Source organism: Rattus norvegicus, chromosome 8 (assembly GCF_021556685.1).
Source record: "Rattus norvegicus strain SHRSP/BbbUtx chromosome 8, alternate assembly SHRSP_T2T, whole genome shotgun sequence".
NCBI classification, from domain to species: domain Eukaryota; kingdom Metazoa; phylum Chordata; class Mammalia; order Rodentia; family Muridae; genus Rattus; species Rattus norvegicus.
In genome coordinates, this window is record NC_141541.1 from 41,288,736 (window position 1) to 41,308,736 (window position 20,001).

A 20,001-nucleotide genomic window follows, 5' to 3' on the forward strand; every position below is an offset into this window, starting at 1 on the left:
ATGCTCAGTGCTCCCCACCACCCTCTGTATATCCTACCCTTTTTGAGATCCTGATTTCCTCCCTTCCCTTCTTCTATCCCTTTGAGAATAACAGATTAAATACTCTTCTTCCTCAGGTTCATCCTGACCTTTCTTACACAAATGCAAGAAGACTGAAACTAGCACTGTTATTAGATGCTGGATCTTCCGCAGTGACTATGACAGAGCTGACACCTGCCCTTGATGAGCAGTTCTGTGAAATATTTTACAATGGTTTGTTCATCCATCAAACAATAACTCTACCATCTTCCTCAGTCTTATTCAAAGAATTACACGTGTTTTTTACTTCTCTGGTGTGAGTAAGGCAACATATATGATACCAAGATATGGTGGTGCATACATTAATTCCCAATATTTGAGCAGTATAAGCAGTAGGATTTTTATTTATTGAAGCTGGATTGTTCTACTCAGTGAGATTTCCTCTGTAGGACATGCAGGAGAAAAATTATTTATTCTTTATACCATCTCCCTCAGCAATTTAAGTTCCTTTACACTCCATTCTCCCAAACAAAATGCCCTGTCAAACTTTTCCAGCTTTCTGCTTTATAACAGAAAACAAAATACCCTGTCAAACTTTTCCAGTTTTCTACTTTATAACACCTGGGTCCTACTATTTTTCTCTGTCTCTTTCTTATTTAAGCATTTTGATTATGTTGTGAATATATTCCTCTAGGCAATAACCTTTTAGGTGTTCAATAAGGTCTTTCCAAGAGATGCTGATTTTAATATCTTTATTTGGTTTCCTTATTTTGGTTAGATAAAACATTGTGATGGAAACTGACTAAGTGTTGAGACTGTTTATATCACCTTATATGCTACTCTCCACTGTCAGCTTCTCTCAAGAATCTTATGAACCAGATATGTAAATCACCAACGATCCCTGTGTTGGAATCTAAGGTGGTGGAATTTGGGGGTGAGGCTTTTGGGAGATAATTAGGTCATGATAGAAAACTCTTAGAAATGAGACTCATGTCCTTATTAAAGAAAAAGTCATCTAGTTTCTTCTCATGTGTGTGAATACACAGAAGAGAATCTTTTAGGAATCAGGAAATAGCCTCACCAGACCACTGAATATGTGCAACCACTGTGCTGTATACCCTTGCCTTCAGATACATGAGAATTTTTTTCCTCAAGACAGAGACCACTTCAGAAAGCCACAACAGTTCAAAATTTGTTACGGATCCCAGTCACAACAGATATACCTACAAGACAACCACTAGGCATAAGTATTGGGCATCTATGGAATCAAGCCAATAAGCAGAGTTCCTCTGTTAGTTCCTGCCTTTGGTCCTGCTTGAGTTCCTGCCCTGACTTCGCTTCATGATGAACTATGACCTGTAAGTGAAATAAACCCTCTCCTCCCCGAAAACAAAAAAAAAAAGTTTTGGGCATCTTAAGGGTATGTTTGAAAAGTTATAAAGGCCAGAGTATTCTGGGGTTTGCTGTGAGATTGTGTCACTTGGAAATATCAGAAGCTACAGCCATGATGTCTTATCAACATGACTGTTTAAACATGCACTGAACAAGGACAACAATAGCTATGCTAATATGATTGTGAAGGATGTATCTTCTTATTTTGTCCATTTTAAACTTGTTATGGAAAATTTTTGGTCCTTTTTATTTCCTTCGTCATTTAAACCATTTTTTAAATTTCTATTAAAATTCTTGAGAAGACTGTTATTGAGGTTGAAGAAGGTAAGGAGATTGATCATCACACATTTGGAAAGGCCTTCCTCAGTAGTTGTAAGAACAGGACACTCTAAACATTATTATATTATGAGATACAAAGATTGCTTAGTGGATATGGTTATTTAATATTCTAGTAAAGGACCTAGTTTTGTTCACAACGTCCACCTCAGGGTAATTACAACCACCCATACCTACAGATCAAGGGTATTTGCACTGAAACACCTCTTTAGGGCTCAGAAGGCTCCAAAATGTGCCTAATACAAATAGAAACAAGTGCAGATATGTATATAAATATATACTCAAATACAAACATTTGTAAATAAATAAATGTAAAGGAGTTATTACTAGATGAATTGGAAATTAAATACAATTATGTATGTATGTATGTGTGTGTGTGTGTGTGTGTGTGTGTGTGTGTGTGTGTGTGTGTGTATACTCATTAAGAAAGAGCAATGAATCAAATTTTAACATAGGATGCACAGTGTGCTGAGGTTGTTTTTTTGTTTGTGTATATGCGACTTGAGAGATGACCACTCCGTGTTTTACAACATTATGGGAATTCATCACAGGAAGAGGCTTATTCTACTCTTCTGAGTAGTTTTACTATTTTTTTTAATTTTTTCTCCATCTTCATTAACTTGGATATTTCTTATTTACATTTCAATTGTAGTTCTCTTTCCAAGTTTCTGAGCCAACATCCCCCTAAACCCTAGTCCTCCCCTTCTATATGGGTGTTCCCATCACCATCCTCCCCCCCTACAGCTATCCCCCCAACAATCACGTTCACTGGGGGTTCAGTCTTGGCAGGACCAAGGGCTTCCCCTTCCACTGGTGATCTTACTAGGCTATTCATTGCTAATTATGTGGTTGGAGCCCAGGGTCAGTCCATGTACAGTCTTTGGGTAGGGGCTTAGTCCCTGGAAGCTCTGGTTTGTTGGAATTGTTGTTCATATGGGGTCTCGAGCCCCTTCAAGCTCTTTCAGTCCTTTCTCTAAATCCATAAACGGGGGTCCCGTTCTCAGTTCAGTGGTTTGCTGCTGGCATTCGCCTATGTATTTGCTGTATTCTGGCTGTGTCTCTAAGGAGAGATCTACATCTGCTTCCTATCAGCCTGCACTTCTTTGCTTCATCCATGTTATCGAGTTTGGTGGCTGTATATGTATGGGTGACACATAGGGTAGGCTCTGAATGGGTGTTCCTTCTGCCTCTGTTTTAATCTTTGCCTCCCTATTCCCTGCCAAGGGTAATCTTGTTCTGCTTTTAAAGAAGGAGTGAAGCATTTACATTTTAGTCATCCTTCTTGAGATTCATGTGTTCTGTGCACATGAATTAGAGAATTTGGGGTAATTAGAGAATTTGGGGTAATATCCGTTTATCAATGAGGTCATACCAGGTGTGTTCTTCTGTGATTGGATTAGCTCACTCAGGAAAATATTTTCCAGTTCCATCCATTTGCTTATGAATTTCATAAAGTCATTGTTTTTGATAGCTGAGTAGTATTCCATTGTGCTGATATACCACATTTTCTGTATCCATATCTCTTTTGAAGTGTCTCTGTGTTCTTTCCACCTTCTGGCAATTATAAATAAGGCTGCTATGAACATACTGGAGCATGTGTCTTTGTTATATGTTGGGGCATCTTTTGGGTATATGCCCAAGAGTAGTATAGCTGGATCCTCAGGAAATGCAATGTCCAATTTTCTGAGGAACCTCCAGACTGATTTCCAGAATGGTTGTACCAGTCTGCAATCCCACCAACAATGGAGGAGTGTTCCTCTTCTCCACCTCCTCGCCAGCATCTGCTGTCACACGAGTTTTTGATCTTAGCCATTCTCACTGGTGTGAGGTGAGACACAGGGTTATTTTGATTTGCATTTCTCTTATGAATAAAGATGTTCAAAATTTCTTAATGTGTTTCTCAGCCATTCGGCGTTCCTCAACTGTGAATTCCTTGTTTAGCTCTGAACCCCATTTTTTGATAGGGTTATGTGTCTCCCTGCAGTCTAAGTTCTTGAGTTCTTTGTATATTTTGAATATAAGCCGTCTATCAGTTGGAGGATTGGTAAAGATCTTTTCCCAATCTGTTGGTTACCGTTTTGTCCTAACAACAGTGGTTTTTGCCTTACGGAAGCTTTGCAGTTTTATGAGATCCCATTTGTCATTTCATGATTTTAGAGCCTAAGCTTTTGGTGTTTTCTTCAGCAAAGTTTCTCCAGTGCCCAGGTATTCGAGATTCTTCCCCACGTTTTCATCTATTAGTTTGAGTGTATCTGGTTTGATGTGGAAGTCCTTGATCCACTTGGACATAAGCTTTGTACAGGGTGATAAGAATGGATAGATCAGCATTCTTCTACATGCTGACCTGCAGTTTAACCAGCACCATTTGCTGAAAATGCTATCTTTTTCCATTGGATGGTTTTAGCTCCTTTTTCAAAAATTAAGTGACCGCAGTTGTGTGGGTTCATTTCTGGGTTTTCAATTCTTTTCCCTGCTCTATATGTCTGTCTCCGTACCAATAACATACAGTTTTAATCACTATTGCTCTGAAATACTGCTTGAGTTAAGGGATACTTATTCCCCCAGAAGTCCTTTTACTGTTGAGGATAGTTTTAGTTATCCTGGATAATCCAAATGAATTTGCAAATTGTTCTGTCTAACTCTGTAAAGAATTGAGGTGGAATTTTAATGGGAAATACATTGAATCTGTAGATTGCTTTTGGTAAAATAGCCATTTTTACTATATTATTCCTGCCAATGCATGAGCATGGAAGATCTGTCCATCTTATGAGATCTTCTTCAATTTCTTTCTTCAGAGGCTTAAAGGTCTTATCATACAGATTTTTCACTTGCTTAGTTAAATTCACAACGAGGTGTTTTGTATCCTTTGGGACTGTTATGAAGGCTGTCTTATCCGTAATTTATTTCTTGGCTTGTTTCTCTTTTGTATGGAGGATGGCTACTGATTTATTTGAGTTAATTTTATACCCATCCACTTTGTTAAGGTGTTTACCATGTTCAGTAGTTCTCTGGTGGAATTTTTTGGATCACAAAAGTATACAATCATATCATCTGCAAATAGTGATATTTTGACTTCCTCCTTTCTAATCTTTATCCCTTTGATCTCTTTTTTTTTTGGTCTGATTGTTCTGTCTAGGTCTTTGAGAACTATATTGCATAAGTAGGGAGAGAGGGGGAAGCCTTGCTTAGTCCCTGATTTTAGTGGGATTGCTTTAAGTATCTCTCCATGTAGTTTAATATTAGCTAATGGTCCCCGTATATGGCTTTTCCTAGGTTTAGGTATGGGCCTTGAATTCCTGTTCTTTCCAGGAGTTGTATCATGAAGGGATGTTGAATGTTGTCAAATCCTTCCTCAGCATCTAATGAAATTATCGTGTGATTTTTTCTTTAAGTTTGTTTATGTAGTGAATTACATTGATGGTTCTCTATAAGTTAAACCAACCCTGCATCCCTGGAATGAAGACTACCTTATCATGATGGATGATTGTTTTGATGTGCCCTTGGATTCGGTTTGCCAGAATTTTACTGAGCATCTTTGCATTGATATTCCTAAGAGATATTGATCTGAAATTCTCTTTATTTGTTGGCTCTTTATGTGGTTTAGGTATAAGAGTAATTGTGGCTTCATAGAAGGAATTTGGTAGCACTCAATCTATTTTAATTTCGTGGATAGTATTGGTGTGAGGTCTTCTATGAAGGTCTGATAGAATTCTGCACTGAAACCATCTGGACCTGGGCTCTTTTTATTTGGGAGACATTCAGTGACTGCTTCTATTCTTTTAGGAGTTATGGGGGTATTTAAATGGTTTATTTGTTCCTGATTTATCTTGGGTACCTTTTATCTATATAGGAAATTGTCCATTTCCTCCAGATTTTCAAGTTTTCTTGAAGATAAACTTTTGTAGTAGGTCTGATGATTTTTAGAATTTCCCCTTCTCTGTTGTTATATCTCCCACTTCATTTCTGAATTTGTTAATTTGGACACACTCTCTGTGTCCTGTGGTGAGTCTGACTAAGGGTTTATCTATCTTGTTGATTTTCTCAAAGAACCAGCTCTTGGTTTTCTTGATTCTTTCTATGGATTTTGCTTTCCCTCAAGTGCTGTGCACTGGAGAATAGAGGTGTAAATTAGGAGAATATGCTGTCCTATTAAATTAGAAACATTCTTTCTGTGTCTCTACTGGTCATCCCTGTTTCTTACTCAGAAGAGCAAACATCAGAAGAGAAAGTATACATTTTGGGGATTCCCTACATGTCTTCCAAAGTATTTCTAGGTTCACATTCTGGTAGACAAAATTGGGGCCTTAAAGCTCCAATCAGCAAAATTGGGATTGGAGTCCGGGCAGTGAGCAGATCAGGGTATGAGGGATGATGGCTAGACAAGTGATCATATGCTTCCCAATTAAGATCATAAATCTCACTCTAGTCTGAATCCTCATTTACTGAATCACTGACGTGACCAGCACTCACATTTCGGCCCTTGGCTACTTCCACGCAGGGTGTCAGAATTCTGTACTGGATTCAGGAATATTCTCACATGTGCTTCAATCAAATATTGATCTTGGGAAATAAGGCAAATGAAAGTATAGGTTGCAAGGTCAAATCTTTTTGCAGCAAATTTTAGAAGCCTAGACAATTTTAGCCTTTTCCAAGAAGAGCTCTTAGCCCTTCATCCTCCTCATGTGCCCTTACAACACTTCACACTCTATCCCAGGACTGCCCAAGACCTGACAACAACTTATACCCTGTATCAAGTGTACATAGTTGGACAGCTCAGCTGGGCATAGAGAAATGCTCTGTGCTCCCCACCACCTTCTGCACTCCTACCCCTTTTTAGATCCTGATTTCCTTCGTTCTCTCCTTCTATCCCTGTGGGAATGACAGGGTGCATACTCTTCTTCCTCAGGTTCATCCTGACCTTTTTTCCACAGATGCGAGAAGACTGAAACTAGCACTGTTATTAGATGCTGGATCTTCAACAGTGACTACGATTGAGCTGACACCTACCCTTGATAACCAGTTCTGTTATGCATTTTCCTTTGGTTTGTCCATCAACTATAGCTATAGCATCTTCCTGCAGTATTATTCAAAGAATTTCATGTGTGTTTTGTACTGTTCTGATGTGAGTAGAATAACATAAATAATACCAAGGCATGGCGGTGCACACCGTAAATCCCAGCACTTGACAGGCATAAGCTGGAAGATTTTTATGATATTGAAGCTAGATTATTCTTCTCAGAGAAATTTCCTCCTTAGGCAATGCAAGAGAAGATGTATTTTATTCTTTCTAGCACCTCCTTCTGTAGTGCATTCCCTTTACACCTCCCCAATACATCCTGTCCAAGTTTTCCAGTTTTTTTTCTTTATAACACCTGGATCCTACTATTCCCCTCTCTATCTCTTTTTCTAAGCTCTTTTCTTAAGTTGTGAGGTTTTTCCTCCAGTCAATATCCATTTAGGAATTCAATAAGGTGTTTTCAATGGCAACATATACTGATTTTAATATCTTTATTTGGTTTTGATATTTTGGTTTGATAGAGCACTGTGATGGAAAATGTCTTAGTGATGAGACTGTTCATGTCACCTTATGTGCTACTGTTCACTGTCAGCTTCTCTCGTGAGTCTTATGAACCAGATGTGTAAATCACCAAGGATCCCTGAGTTTGAATCTGTGGTGGTGGAAATTGGAGGTGAGGCATTTGTGAGATGATTAGGTCATGAGGATAAAACCTTTACAAATGAGACTCGAGTCTTCATTAAGGAAAAAGACAAAAGGACTCCTTAGTCTAGTTTCTTGTCCTCCATGTCAATACACAGAAGCAGGTCATTTAGGAACCAGGAAATGGCCTCACCAGGTCATTGGATCTGGCAAACATTATTCTGTACTTCCTTGCCTTCAGATACATGAGAAAAATTTCTTGTCCTCAAGACAGAGGCCACTTCAGAAAACCACAACACATCAAAATGAGTTCTGGATCCCAGTCACAATAGATAAACCTAAAAGACAACCACCAAGCGCAAGGATTGGGCATCTTGAAGGTGTGTGTGAAAAACTACAAGGGCCAGAGTATCCTGGAGTTTGCTGTGAAATTGTGTCATGTGGAAATGTCAGACGCTACAGCCATAATGTCTTAATAACATGACTTTTAAACATGTGCTGAGTATGCACAACAAGAGCTATGCTAATATGGATACAAACGATGTGTTTTCTAATGTTTTCCCTTTTAAACTTATTTTGGAAGACTTTTGGTCCTTTGTATTGCCATTGGCTTTTCAACCCTTTCTGTTCATTTCTACTAAAAATTATTAAGAAGACTGTTATTGAAGTTGAAGAAGGTAAGGAGATTAATGATCACAAATTTGAAAAGGCCTTCCTCAGTAGTGGTTAGAACAGGAATCTGTAAACATAATTATATTACAAGTTACAAAGACTGCTTAGTGGTTAAGGTCATTTGATATCCTAGTAAAGGACATAATTTACTTTACAACATCCATATCAGGGAAATCAGAACCACCTATAAGTTCTGATAAAGGAAATTTGTACTTATCTACACCTTTAGGGCTCAGAAGACAGCAAAATGGGCCTATTAAAAATGGAAAGAATTGTGGAATGCATATAAATAAATAGTTAAATATATAAATACAGAAATACATAAATAAATAAACGGATGGAAATGATTCAAGGATGAATTGGAATATATATATATATATATATATATATATGTATAAAGAGTAATGGAATCTATATTGTAAAGTAAGATGCACAATGTGCTGAGGCTGTTTTAGTTGTTTGTGTATATATGATTTGAGAGATGACCATTCTGTGTTGCACAACCTTATGGGAATTCATCTCCAGAAGAAGCTAATTTTCCTCCTCTAAGTAGATTTTAGTTGTTTATAATTCTTTGTCTAGGGGTGTGACTCCATAAATGAACTTTCAATTTCTGAGACAGTTTAAATATCAGTACGCTAATGTAGAACTCAGGTTTTTTTTTTAAGGTAAATGGCAGGGTATACACATTCTCCATTTTTATCCATATATACATATGTACATTATATATTTATATATGTTCATATATACATATAATAAATTTTAACATCTGTACACAGTCTGAGTTTTATTACACTTCATTAGTTTCTGGTTTTAAATGGAATATGCTACATGTCCATTTGTATATCAATATTACTTGATTAAAATGTCCACTTTTCATCTTACTCTGACTTTTTAGACTTGAAAAGTTAATCTTTGAGCATCTGTAAAATATAGAAAGCTAGAAATAGTGTATGGCAATGTAAAAGTCAGAGTCCTTACGGGGTGAGAGTATTAGTAGAATACATGTGCTATGAATGTAGTGGATAAAAGTTTAAGGACAGAAAGGCATATTGAGCTATAAAGAAGTGTGGGGTTTGGATAACAAAAACGAAAGGATAAATAAAAATCTATCATTTTTAATTTAACTACATTTTACAGTAATTTAAAAGTGTAATAATGGCTGTTTAGAATACTGAGTGGTTAAAGTTATGGAGTGCTCTTGTAGAGCATGAATGATTCGTTTCCAGCACCCATATGGTTGATAGAGTACTCCCTGTAACTCCAGATTCAAGAAATCTGATGACTCTAGCCTCAGATCGCACTAGAACCCACATGCACATAACTACATACACAGATATAGACATTAAAATCTAATGAAATATTTCAAAAGTATTATTTATAAGAAGACTTTAAAGACATGTATCATACATGCATAGACAAGGTTCCTCCCATAAGACAAAGGTTGATAACTGAAAACTTAGTGCCAAATGTGCGATATTCCCTATGACTCAAGGAGGCCCCAGAGGGTCCTAAAACAAAAAGAACATCTCCTCTCTTCTTCCGTTGTCTCCCCAAAAGAAAGAGTAAGGCACTGTACCTGAAGCCAAATTTTATACTGGCTGTAGTACATGGAGAAATCATGTTGGAAATGATGTAGAAATTTTATTACTGCTGGGCACTTTTCACTGATGTGCAGCCAATTCTGGGAGATAAGTTAACAATAGTTCTATGCTGCAAGGTACATTGAATGCTATAATGCCCATTTGCCAGGCAAAATGTGTATACTGGCGAAATCCTTGCACAAAAGTTCTGGGAGCAACCACCTCGTTTTGCAGTAGATTTGAACCTAATACCACAGGAGTAAAAGAATTCAAGAATGGAATTGTAAGCTTCGAAGGGTAAATCAGTAATATTTTATTTAGGAAATTTTTGCCTATGAATATCCAGTTTTTTCTACTGAATATGTTTGAGACACCATGCTTAATTTAGAATTATCTTGGTGCCATTAGAATAGTAAGCACAGTCAAGTAGGTCTATTTCAAAGATGTCCCTTTTTTCATTGACTACATGATTTAATGACTATAGGTTTTTAGAAACCTTGAAGTCAAACAATGTGTGGCACCTCACTGCATTCTTTCTTGTAGTTAAGTTTGATATATTGCTTCTTTATGTTTCTATATGTTTTAAAATCAGCTTATTTATGACAAAGAAAATTGCTGATAATTCAATTATTTTTACTAATATTTCTTTCCTATGACCTATGCTTTTCTGTCATATATATACATATATACATACATACATATATATATATAATCTTTTGTTTAAATTTTCATGTTTAAATTCATGATAACCTAGTTTGGAAAGGAAGTTCAAAAAGGTGTCAAAGGAAATGTTGGGTATGGATAAGATCAAGTTATGTTATTTATATTTACAGAATTATTAAAGAATGAGTTAAAGGGGTTTAAAAGTAAAAGAGAATACTTTCTGGATTTTTTTTTGACATTTCCCCAGTAGAATAACATAGTGATGTTTAGTGCGTCATCTTTCATCATGTATAAACATTTTATAATTTTGTTTTTACCTACTGTGTCACTTGATTATATTTGCTATTTAAGCTGGTTCTAGTTGTATGAAGGCTCAGGATACAGAACTTTAATTAGCACTTTAATACAGCACTGTAATATCACTTACTTGGTAAAGAGACATTAATTTCAATTGGAAAATTGATAAAAATATATAAAAATGTTGTAAGTGCCTGCCTAACTAGGGAAAGCAGGAGGGGTAAAGATGATTTATTTAGGGAATGAGTTCTCTTGAGATTTATGTTAGGTAACTGGCAAAGTATCCCACAGGTCAAGGCTCCTAGCCCAGATTTAAATACAAATGTGTCATTTTGAGGGAGCTCCTGTGCTCTGTCTTGTTCTATCATTCAAGATCTCAATGAAATGAACAACATCCCCTCTGTACAACAGAGTGTATGTGGGTTTCCAACAAAGTAACAGCAGCCGTATAGGTGGTAAGGCCTGGTACCTATGTCAGACATTCTGATTAGCATAGATTCTTGTACTTTGTGGATGTTAGGGGTGGTGGAAGGATCAAATTATTTTAACATGGAACCTTAAATCACTAATGCCCATTTTTTCATACCCATCCAGGAGTACACTTGCCCTTTTGCTAACTTCTTTCATCCTTCTTTTTCAGACATTCTTAATATCATCAGTCTATGATGTTGGTATTACAAATACAATATAAGTGTGGGGAGAGATGTATAGACATGGTGGGCTCATGCTGCTGCATGAGAACTGTGTGCTTGCTTCTCACTGCCACTTCTTTTCCCAAATTTGCAGCTTGGAGTCCTTTTAGCTCTCTTCAATTCTTTCTTTTGTGAGTGTAATGTCATAGATCACCTCCCAGAAGTAAGATGATAAGCAGCATTCTTCTTTATTCATTCATGAGAGCCAGTGGCTCAGTTCTTATCTGATCCTTGACCCGTAAGGAACCTCTTATATTTGCTTTTCCACTTTTATCTCTGACATTCATCCAGTGTACCATGTTCAGCTCTCAAGGGAGAGTTCCTGTAAGACCAAAAATGCAAAAAATGTGTTCCTTGTAAATTGATGGCAATTTCTTCTGGAATGTAAGGCAGGAAGTCCCAAGATAATGGATTCTACTTTTCCTTCAAGTGCTATGCACTTCCCTGTCCCTAGGAAATATGAAGCGAAACTAAGAGAATGTGCTTTCCTCTTAAAATAGGAAAGTTCTCTCTGTGTCTCTATTGGCCATCACTGTCTCTTACTCACAGAAACAAACCTCAGAAGAGAAAGTATTCATTTTGGTGGTTCCCTGCGTGGTTTCCAGGGGATTTCTAGGTATAGTCAGGTAGACAAAATCTGGGCCCGAAAACTCTACTTAGCAGATTTGTGATTGGAGTCCTGACTTGAGTAGATTAGGGTATGAGGGATGATGGATAGAGACGTGATCTCAATCCTCTCAGTAAGGATGACAAAGTTCACTATAGCCTGACTCCTCATTTACTGAGACACTGGTTTGACCTACACTGACATTTTGAACTTTGTCTTCCTTCTTCTCCAGGATACCGGATCCTTTATGAGTTATGTTTCAGTTACAGTGAACAGACACCATGACCAATGTAAGTTTTATAAAGGACAACATTTTATTGGGGCTGGCTTACAGGTTCAGGGGTTCAGTCCAGTGTCATCAAGGTAGGAGCATGGTAGCATCTCAGCATCCAGGCAGGCATGGTGCAGAAGGAGCTTAATTCTAAATTTTCACTCAAAGGAAGCTAGGGACTGCCTGAGCATCCCCAGGCTGTTAGGAGGAGGGTCTCCAAGCCCACTCCCACATTGACACACTTTCTCCAACAAGGCCACACCTTCTAATAGTACTACTCCCTGAGCCAAGAATATGCAAACCACATTTCACTCTTTGGCCTCCATAGGCTTTTTTAAACCCATGAGTCTATGGAGGCCATACCTAAGCTTAGCATAATAAAAAGGTACATTTAGTCTTACTCTCAAATTCCCCATAATCTATAGCAGTATCAACAATGTTAACAGTCCAAAGCTCAGTCTCTTCTGAGATCCATCCAATCACTTAACTGTAATCATTGAATTAAGACAGGCAATCAAGTGGGCAAACTTCAAACTCTGCCAGCTCCATGTCTGTTGTCAAAGAGGTCTTCAGATCTTCAACTCTTTTTTTTATCTCTTTTCATTACAACAAACTTCTTTCCCCTGGGATGTGTCCACTCCCTATTATCAGCTTTCTTCAGCAGATAACCTGTGGCTCTGCTGTCTTTAACTTATTTGTGCCTCCAAGACAGCTTATTTCAATATCTTGGATATACACATGATCCTCCATAAGTCTGCATTCACTCCTGCAGCTCTGCCCTCTGTTGCAGTTTCAGTTTATCCACACTACACTGTTGCTGTTGCTCTTGGTGATCATCCCATGGTACTGGCTTTTCGCATATATTTGGGTCTTCCATTGCATACAGGCTTCACCAATAGCCTCTCATATGCTCTCTACATGTTGCCAAGACTTAACTCCTTTGCCTGATCCCTTCAATCCTGGGCCATCAATTGCTACTGAGCATGCACCTTCACCAATGTCCTTCCATGGCCTCTCACAGTGCCCAGCCTCAGCTGCTCTTCATGACCCCTTCTTTGCCTTAAAAAGCAGTACCATCTGGGTGACTCTTACACATTATCAAATCCAGCCACAGTATGAGGTAAAACCTTGGCATCTTTGGAACACAGCTCTCAAAAAAACACTTCCCAGAAGATTTCACAACAGTGATGCTGATCTCACTGTTATATCCAGCTAACCCGTATCAATTGTCCTTCTACTCTTGAATATAATGTTAGAGACACGTGGCTGAATCTGCTGAGTTCTGCTGCTTACAGGAGATGGAACATGGCCCCCTTGTTCTATTATATTATTACTAGCTTCCTCTTTTCTAACTCCTGCACTGCCATAGCTTGCTGTCCTGTATCTTGCTGTAGATTAACCTTCGAATTTAGAGATCTACATGCCTGTCTCCTGGGATTAATGGTTTACACAAAATTGCCTAGAGCTAACTTAGCTGAGTGAATCCTTGACCTGAGGTCATCACTCCCTTAATTCAATTAATATTCTTGAACCCAGGAATCAGTTCCATTTCACTTACAGTTGTCCTTTTAATATTCAATCCATTTATTTAGTATTTTTTTCTTTCTCAACTTCCCTTTTCTATTATACTACTCTTCAGGAGCATGAAGTTTAGTAACCATACAACAGAATTTACACTAGGCTGTTTTGTGATTTACTCTTTCAAAGCAATTAATCTACATCCCTTCATCTTAACCTCAGGAACACTTTTTGGACAATGGCGAAAACTAGTCACATTTCCCCCAAAAATACCTCAAAAGCAGTCTTTAATACATATACAGAAATTCTTCTTCACTGAAATAATTTGGGCCAGGTCTTAACCTTTCAAATTACTCTCAGTAGCAAAGTCTTCCACATTCCTACTAAGGTAACCCATTGAGTACCATTTAAAGCAGTCCTCTGCTTCCAAATCTAAAGTTCCAAAACCAAATTCTTCCAAACAAAAGCATGGTCAGTCATATCACAGCAATATCCCAGTTCCTGGTTCCAATTTCTGCCCTAGTTAGGATCTTGTTGTTGTGAACGAAAACTATGAAAATTGTAAGTTTTATAAAAGAAAACCTTAATTTGGGGCTGGCTTATAAATTCAGAGGTTCAGTCCAGTATCATCCAGGCAGGAGCATGGCAGCATCACAGCACCCAGGAAGGAATGGTATAGTAGGAGCTTAGTTCTATCTTCACCCGAAGAAAGCCAGGAACTGACTGAGCATTACCATGAAGCAAGAAGGAGGGTCTTGAAGCCTATCTGCACACTGCCACACTTCCTCCAACAAGGCCACACCTTCTAATAGTGCCACATCCTGCGGCAAGCATATACAAGCCACAACAGGTTGAAAGAATGTTCTCACATGTGCTTTAATCAAACATTATCTGGGGAAATAAAACAAAATAAAGGAAACATTGCATGGATAAATCTTTCTGCAACAAGTTTCAGACAAGTCTAGCACAACTTGGTTTGTTCCAAGGACAGTCTTTAGCCCTTCATCTTCCTCCTGTGCCCTTTCAACACTTCACCCTCTATTCCAACACTGTCCAAGCCCTGAAAACAGCTTGTACTCTGCATCAGGTGTACATAGTTGGATGGCTTAGCTGGGCATAGAGAAATGCTCTGTGATCCCTCCCACCCTCAATACTCCTACCTTTTAGTAGATCCTGTTTTCTTCCCTTTTCTCCTCTGACCTACCAGGACTGACAGATTTCATACTCTTCTTCCTCTGTGGTTAATACCAGCCTTTTCCCCCACAAATCCAACTAAACAGAAACTAACACTGTAGTTAGGTGATGGATCTCCAACAGTGACTGTGGAAGAACTGACACATTCCTTTGGTGACTAGTTATGTGATGCATTTTCCATTGGATTGTCCATTAAACCATACTTCTAGCAGTTTCCTGAAGTCTAATTCAAAGTATTTCATTTACTTTTTGAGTTGCGGTGATTCAAGTAGAGCAACATAAGGGATACCAAGGCATGGTGATGCATACTTTAAATGCCAGCACTTGAGAGCCAGAAGCAGGAGGATTTTTATGACTTTGAAGCTACATTGTTCTGCTAACTGAGATTTTTTCCCAAAGTAATGCCAGAGAAGATTCATTTTGTTCTCTCTTTCATGTCCCTTAGTAGTATACTCCCTTTACATTTCCCCAAAAAGAACAACTTCTCCAATTTTGCCAGTTTGATTTTTTATAACACCTGGGTCCTACTCTCCTCCTGTCTATCTCTATCTCATTAAGCTCCTTGCCTCTGTTGTGAATAGTTTCCTTCAGTTAATAACCTTTTCAGGGTTCAATAATGTCTTTCTAAGAGCAATAGATACTGATTTTCATATTTTTATTTAGTTTCATTATGTTGGTAGGATAAAACACTGTCATGGAAAATGACTTAGTGGTAAGACTGTTTATGTCAGCTTATGGACTACTGTTCACTGTCAGCTTCACTTATGAGTCTTATAAAGCAGATGTGTGAATCATCAAGGATCCATGTATTGGAATCTCAGGTGTTGGAATTTGGAGATGAGGCTTTTGTGAGGTGATTAGCTCATGCATGTAGAACCCTTAAAATGAGGCTAATGTCCCTATTAAGGAAAAAGAGAAAAGTACTCTTACTTTCTTCTTTGTGAATACACAAAATAGAGTCATTTAGGAAATAGGAAGTGGCCTCACCAGGCCTTGAATCTGGACAAACTTTATGCTGTACTCCCTTGCATTCAGACACATGAGAAAAATAAGCATTATTATCTTATGAGTTAGAAAGACTGCTTAATGGTTAAGGTCATTTAACATTCTTGTAAATGACCTAATTTAGTTCACAACATCCACCTCAGGGTAATCACAACCACCTGTAACTAGAGATCAAAGGTATTTGTATTTAAGTACCTCTTTAGGGTTCAGAAGGCAACTCAGTGTGCCTATTACAAAAAGAAAAAATGAGAGATGTTCATATATATAAATAAATGTAAAGAAAATATAACTAGATGAATCAGAAATTAAATCCATATATATTTATGTATAACTTAAGATAGAGGAAAGAAATCTAAATTTTAAAGAAAGACACACAAACTACTTAGGTTGTTTTTGTTTTTTGTGTATATATGATTTGGGAGATGAACACCATGCATTGGACAACTAATGGGAACTCATCTCTGGAAGATAATAATTCTCATCCTCTGAGTAGATATTCGTTATTTATAGTTCTTTGTCTATGCATTGGACTCCATGAATTAGCTTTCATTGTCTGAGGCAATTTTAATATTCTTGTGCTAATGTAGAATTTTTTTTGGTCAAAGGCATGGCAGGTCCACTTTCCTTTTTTATTCATATATATATGAATAAAATATATATTCATATATATATGAATAAAATATATATTTGAATGATTAATTTCAACTTCTATGCAGGATATTAATTTTAATACAATTTGTTAGTTTCTACATTTAATTGGAATATGCTATATTTCCATTTATATTTTGATATTATTTGATTAAATTTTCCACTTTTCATCTTATTCTAAAATTTTAGATTTGAAAGATTAATTTTGATCATCAGTCAAATTTTGAAAGCTAGACACAGTTTATGAGAATATGAAGGTCAGAGGCGATACGGGGCGAGAGTTCTAGTAGAATGTATGAGCTTTAAAGTAGGGGATAAAAGTGTAAGCACAGAAAGGGGTGGTGAGATATAAGGAAGTGTGGGGTTTGGATCACAAAAACAAAAAGGTAAATAAAAATCTATCAATTTCACATCTAACCACTTTGAATTTAGATTTAAAAATATAGTAGTGGCTGTTTAGAAGGCTAATTTGTTAAAGTCATGGAGGGCTCTTATAAAGGATGAAAGTGTGGTTTTCAGTACCTACATGGGTGACACAAAACTGCCTGTAACTCCACCATCAAGGAATCTGACACCTCTAACCTCAGAGGGAACTTGAACCCACATGCACATGAACTACACAAGATATGAATATTAAAATAAAGTCAAATATTTCAAAAGTATAATTTATAAGAAAGAAGACTTTAATGACATGTACCATACATGCATAGACAATGTTTCTCCCATAAGACAAGGGTTGATAACTGAAAATCTCAGTGCTAAATGTGAGATATTTTCCTATGACTCAAGGAGGACCCAGAGGGTCCTAAAACAAAAGGAACATCTCCACTGCTCTTGTTTGTCTCCCCAAACCAAAGAGTAAGACACTGTATCTGAAGACAAATTTTATTCTGGCTGTAGCATATGGAGAAATCATGTTGGAAATGACCTAGAAAATATCATTTCTGATGGTACTTTTCATTGTCTTAGAACCTGATGTGCACCCTACTGTGGAAAAGTTATCAGATTTACCCAGCAAGATACATTGAATGCTATAATGCCTATTTGTCAGGCAAGATGTGTATCCTGGTGCAATCCTTGCACTAAAGTTCTGGGAGCAACCCACTGATTTTATAGTAGCTTTGAATATTATACCATTGGAGGAAAAGAATTCATGCCTGGAATTGTAAACTTCGAAGGATGAGTCAGGAACATTTTTTTTTTAATCTCATCTTTTTTTTTCATCTTTATTAACTTGAGTATTTCTTATTTACATTTCGATTGCCATTCCCTTTCCTTGTTTCTGGGCCAACATTCCCCTAACCCCTCTCACTCCCCCTCTATATGGGTGTTCCCCTCCCCATCCTTCCCCCATTACCGCCCGCGCCCCAACAATAACGTTCACTGGGGGTTCAGTCTTGGCAGGACCAAGGGCTTACCTTTCTACTGGTGCTCTTACTAGGCTATTCATTGCTACCTATGAGGTTCAAGCCCAGGGTCAGTCCATGTATAGTCTTTGGAGGTGGCTTAGTCCCTGGAAGCTCTGGTTTGTTTGCATTGTTGTTGAAATGGGGTCTCAGGTGCCTTCAAGCTCTTTCAGTCCTTCCTCTGATTCCTTCAACGGGGGTCCTGTTCTCAGTTCAGTGGTTTGCTGCTGGCATTCGCCTATGTTTTTGCTGTATTCTGGCTGTGTCTCTCAGGAGCGTTCTACATATGGTTCCTGCTTGCCTGCACTTCTTTGCGTCATCCATCTTATCTAATTGGGTGGCAGTATATCTATGGGCCACATGTGGGGCATGCTCTGAATCGGTGTTCCTTCTGCCTCTATTTTAAAGTTTGCCTCCCTATTCCCAAGTCAGGATCTTTTTATTTGATAAATTTTTGCCTATGGATATCCAGTTTTTTCTACTGAATATGTTTGATACACCATGCTTAATTCAGAATTATCTTGTTGCCATTTGAATTATTTAGTGATGACAGTCAAGCAAGACTATTTCAGAAATATCCCTTTTTCACTGACTACAAAAACTAAGGACTATAGCTATATAGAAAGACTGAAATTAAACAATGTGTGTCACCTAACTTTATTTTTTTCTTGAAGTTAAGTTTGGATATTTTACATTGTGTTATTATATATTTTCAACCTATCTTATAGATGACTAAGAAAATTGCTGATGAGTCATTGATATTTGCTAAAATATTTTCCTATGACCTATGATTTGCTGTGTCATATATATATATATATGTGTGTGTATGTATGTATGTATGTATGTATGTATGTATATTTTTTTATTAATTCACAGTTTTGTGAATTTCTGGTAACCTAGTTTGAAAGGGAAGTTTAAGGTTAGTAGAAAGAAGATGTTGAGTATGGATAAGATCCAGATATGTTGCTTATATTTACAAATTATCAAAAAATGAGTTAAAGAGGTTTCATAATAAAATACAATGCTTTATGATACTCTTTTGATATTTCCCCAGAAGAATAACATACTATAGTTTAGTGCCTCTTCTTTCATCCTCTATAAACCTTGTATAATTTTGTATTTTTACTTTATGTGTCTGGTGATTAAACATGTTCTTTAAGCTTGTTAGTTTTACTAAAGGCTTGGGCTTCAGAGTTTTAATTATCAATTTCTTGAGAGAACTATAATATCACTTACTGCAAATAGAGTCATGAACTCCAATATGAAAGTTGGTAAAATGTATAAAGACATTGGAAGTACCTGCCTAACTAGGGAATGAAGGAGAGGTGAGAAGTATTCACTTAGGGATTGAGCTCTCTCCAGATATATGCTAGGTTGATGGTGAAGAATCCCACTGGTCATGCCTTCCACCCAGACTTACATAAAAATAGGTCTTGTTGATGGGAGAATCTGTGTGATCTGTCTTGTTCTCTGACTCTAGATCTCACTGCAATGAGAAACATTATCTCTAATCCCTACTGGACCTTCCTTTGTGGGTGGGTTTCAAAAAAATAAGAGCTCTACAGGTGGTAGGGTCTGGTACATTTGTTGGACATTCTGATCAGCACAGATTTGTGGACATTGTGGAGGTTAGGTGTGGTAGAGGATCAAATTCTTTTAAAGATGCACCTTACATCACTAATCCCCATGTTCTCATACCCATTCTGCAGTGCATAGCCCTATAAAACTTCAGAAGAGAAATATAGAATTTAGCGATTCCCTAAATTGTATCCAGAGAAATGCTAGGTGGACATATTCGGGTAGACAAAATTTGTACCCTAAAACTCCAATTAGGAAATTTGGCATTGGAGCCGGACTATGAGTAGATTAAGGCATGAGGGATGATGGCTACTGATGTGATCTTAATCTTCTTTCTGACTATGTCAAATCTCCTACCCTTTTGTAGATCCTGATTTTCTTCCTTCTCTACTTCTATCACTCTGGGACTCACAGATTACATACTCTTCTTCCTCTGCTGTTCATACTGACAATTATTTTCCA

General features: G+C 37.4%; 1 protein-coding gene across 13 annotated transcripts in view; it reads left to right on the forward strand.

Moving 5' to 3' along the window:
* LOC148004034 (LINE-1 retrotransposable element ORF2 protein-like) overlaps positions 1 to 20,001 on the forward strand; it is a 151,590-nt gene that overhangs the window by 128,898 nt on the left and 2,691 nt on the right. For 6 of the 13 annotated variants that reach the window (XR_015627135.1, XR_015627138.1, XR_015627141.1 and 3 more), the window contains one exon: positions 12,152 to 12,209. The exons of the other annotated variants lie outside the window; for them this stretch is intronic. The gene's annotated coding sequence lies outside the window, so the exon portion shown is untranslated. The remainder of the gene's footprint in view (positions 1 to 12,151; positions 12,210 to 20,001) is intronic. 13 annotated transcript variants of the gene reach the window in all.